Source organism: Papaver somniferum, chromosome 6, assembly GCF_003573695.1.
Source record: "Papaver somniferum cultivar HN1 chromosome 6, ASM357369v1, whole genome shotgun sequence".
NCBI lineage: Eukaryota > Viridiplantae > Streptophyta > Magnoliopsida > Ranunculales > Papaveraceae > Papaver > Papaver somniferum.
The window spans coordinates 23108048-23111630 of NC_039363.1; the positions used below are offsets into that span (position 1 = coordinate 23108048).

The following is a 3583-nucleotide window of genomic DNA, read 5'->3' on the forward strand; positions in this document are numbered from 1 at the left end:
AAAGGCTAAACACATTTATCTCCATATTCATATTTCCAAAAGTAAGCTCCATGATTCCATTTCGACAATTGATAACCACACTCGAGGTAGCCAAGAAAGGTCTACCCAAGATGATAGGAATCTGGCAACTAGGGTTAGAAACAGGTTGAGTATCCAAAACAATAAAATCAACAGGATAAACAAAACTTTCAACCTGTATAAGAACATCCTGTACCACTCCCCTAGGAATTTTAATGGACCTATCATCCAATTGGAGAGTAATACTAGTGGATTTCAAATCACCAAGTTCTAATTGCACATACACAGAGTATGGCAAGAGATTTACACTAGCCCCTAAATCTAACAATGCATGTTCGACCCTATGTTCTCCTATAGTGCAAGCAATCGTAGGACAACCTAGATCCTTAAATTTGGGTGGAGTTTTCTGCGTAATAATCGATCTTACTTGTTTAGTAAGGAAAGCTTTCTTATGTACATTCAGATTTCGTTTCATAGTGCACATATCTCTTAGAAACTTAGCATAAGAAGGAATTTGTTTAATGGTATCTAAGAGGGGATGTTGACTTTAACCTGTTTAAACACTTCTAGGATGTCATTAGGGATAGCTTCCTTCTTACGAGGTAGTAATGTTTGAGGAAAAGGAGCACGGGGAACATAAGAAATATCAAAATTACCTTTTTTGGTTTCAGCGGTTTCTTTATGTATTGAAGGAGTGACCTGTGTAATGGTAGGCGGGTTCCTATCTTGCTCTTTCTCCTCGGGATCACTAACATGATTATCAATGACTCGTCCACTTCTGAGAGTAGAGGCGTCCTGGACACGATGAGTTCGCTTAGCACCGGATGTGCTCACCTCAAAAGAACTATTGGGATTAAGCTGTATGACTCGGGAACTGACCCTTGTCTTGCTCATCCAATCGGCTAGTAATCTTATTTAGTTATTCCTCTAAGTTCGCCATAGAAATTTGAGATGCATAAATAAACCCATACGTTCTTCCAAACTAGGAATTCTTCGGTCAGAAAAATCATTAGTAATAAAATATGTATGTGAAATAGACTCAACATGCTTAATATTAGCATTTCTTTCTAATGACTCAAGTCTTTGTGTCAAGACATCAAACTTGGCCTCAGAGTTGAATTCATTTTCAACTCTGTAATTGGTACTAGTACTAGTCATTGATCTTATGGACTCTCTAGCCTCCCACTCTAGGGATTTTTCGGCTACTTCATGCAAAAACTTATAACCTTCTTCGGCAGTCTTATCAGGGAAATTACCATCACAAAGTGATTCTACCATAGTCAACGTTCTGAAATCTAATCCTTCATAAAGGATCAATGTGAGCCGAGGAGTATCAAATCCACGATGTGGACATTGTATCAAGAGATCATGGAACCTCTCTAAATAATCATAAAGAGATTCTCCTTCTTGTTGTGAAAAACTATTCAACTTTTGACGAATGACAATAGTTTTATGCCTCGGAAAGAATTTATATAGGAATAGATTAATCATGTCATTCCAAGTACTAATTGATGAAGGAGCTAATGCATTTAACCATAATTTTTCCTTATCCTTTAAGGAGAAAGGGAACATCATAAGTTTAAGATACTCATCTGCTAAGTCCTTGAATTTCATTGTACCACATAATTCTTCAAAATCTCTAACCTGGTAGTAAGGATTTTCATTCTCCATACCATAGAAATTAGGAAGTGCTTGAATGGTGCTCGCTCTAATCTCATAGGTTGTTGCGGTGGTAGGCAAAACAATACATGAAAGTTGAGACATTCTAGCTGGGTACATATAATCTCTCAAACTTTTAACCGGTACCCTCATCATCTATTTCCGTCATGTATTAAGGGTTGACTCTAACAAGACGATCAAATTGTTCTCTAGCCCGACCACGTGGTAGATCATGCATATGTTAACTAAATGCAAAACTCAGTTCATACTCACCTTGTAAAAACTCCACGAGTTTTTCAAGTACTTACTTTTCGGCTGGTTTCCAAAAGATTCCAACTACGTTTTTCAAACTCGCTAAGGTATCTAAACAAAATCAGAAAAACTACTTAAAAGGAACTAAAAGATATTAAAAACAAAAATAGACTATGTGCAGAAAACAAGACTAGAAAATTAATGATATCAATAAGAGAGTATTGTGTAACCACTCTCCGGCAATGGCGCCAAAAACTCGATGGGTCGGTAGACCGACTTTGTTTTACCGCAAATGCATGGTATCAAAATTGCACATAATATAAAGCACAGTTTGTTCCCTCGAGGAGTGTGAAAACTACTACTAATCAATATCAAGAACTAACTAATCAAGATGCAATATTTCAAAGATTATTTTAATAAGAAAATAATCTAACAAGTAGAATAAAGCAAATTATAAGAAATTGTAATCAAGGATGTGGAAGTATTAGGGCTACGAAATCCGTTGTAGGTTAGGTTTCACTCATGTTCTATCACAAAGGTCTCATTTAAGGATGTGAAAGATATTTTCAGTTAAGAACAATAGACAAGAATTATCAAGAGGATATATTTATTCTCAACCTAAAGATAGAAATCCAAAGTTCTAGGCATACATGGCATATATAGTCAAAGAATTATCATAAATCATTTGTCACCAAGGTTCTATATGGATGTTGTTCAAGAATTCAACAATTTAGTATACAAAGCATAAGACATGAAAAACTCATAAAACAATCAACCCAAATATGAGAGACACAAACATGAAGTTACGCTTTTATTTTCGAAACCATTGTTTAAGAACATAAGCGATTTAACCTACAAGTTCATCCTTCACCCTAATGAGTAGCTTAGCTAGACATAACTTTCTTAAAAGCCATAAAAAATGATATCGAGATGAATAAACTCAGCATATGGAAAATCAATCAATTAAAATGGAGCTAAACCTAATTGCTTCCCTGAAAACGGTGTATCCTCTGAAGTCCATCTCACTGGATATTTGTATGCATCCCATTTCTCTCCTTGTGACTGGTACAAGCACCTCCAGAGCCCAGTCCAAATGCAAACACCCATTCCTAATCCTGGCCCTTCTCAAAATCTGACCACCAACTAATTCATCCCTGACCAGCTAGAATGCTTTGGTTCACCGGCAGCAGCAATAGCTCAACCCCCGTCCGGCTAACCAAAAACACCTTCTTCCAGGCTGACAACACGCCCATCTCCATTCACCTCCTAGTCACTGCGTACCAACGAAATGCCAAGCTCCCAAAATCCATCTGTAATTCCATTCAACCACAACAGCCTCCAAGTCATCACCTCCATTGGGAATTCAAATCACAGATTGATACAAGTCTCGACCATCTCCATTTATTACTGCCTGAAATACTGCCCATACATCTGCCATTAAGCAGCAACAAAGTTAGGTCGAAAGCCATCTCATACCTGATGCCGCTGATGCGGTCTATCAACTGTATCAATCGGTGTTGAAACCCCCAAATTCAACTGATGTCTGTGACCGATCGAACCCAATGAAAACCCATCAAACCAACCACCCAGATCTGCTGTTTGATTTTCGTCTTGAATTAAACCCAACACCAAATCAACTCGACCTAATCTTCTT

The 3583-nt window shown here is 37.4% G+C and overlaps 1 non-coding gene across 1 annotated transcript; it reads left to right on the forward strand.

Moving 5' to 3' along the window:
• The first annotated feature begins 1354 nt into the window (after nt 1–1354).
• LOC113292007 lies at nt 1355–1458 on the forward strand. Its single transcript, XR_003331686.1, has one exon. It is a non-coding gene; the product is annotated as a small nucleolar RNA R71 (small nucleolar RNA).
• The last annotated feature ends 2125 nt before the right edge of the window (nt 1459–3583 follow it).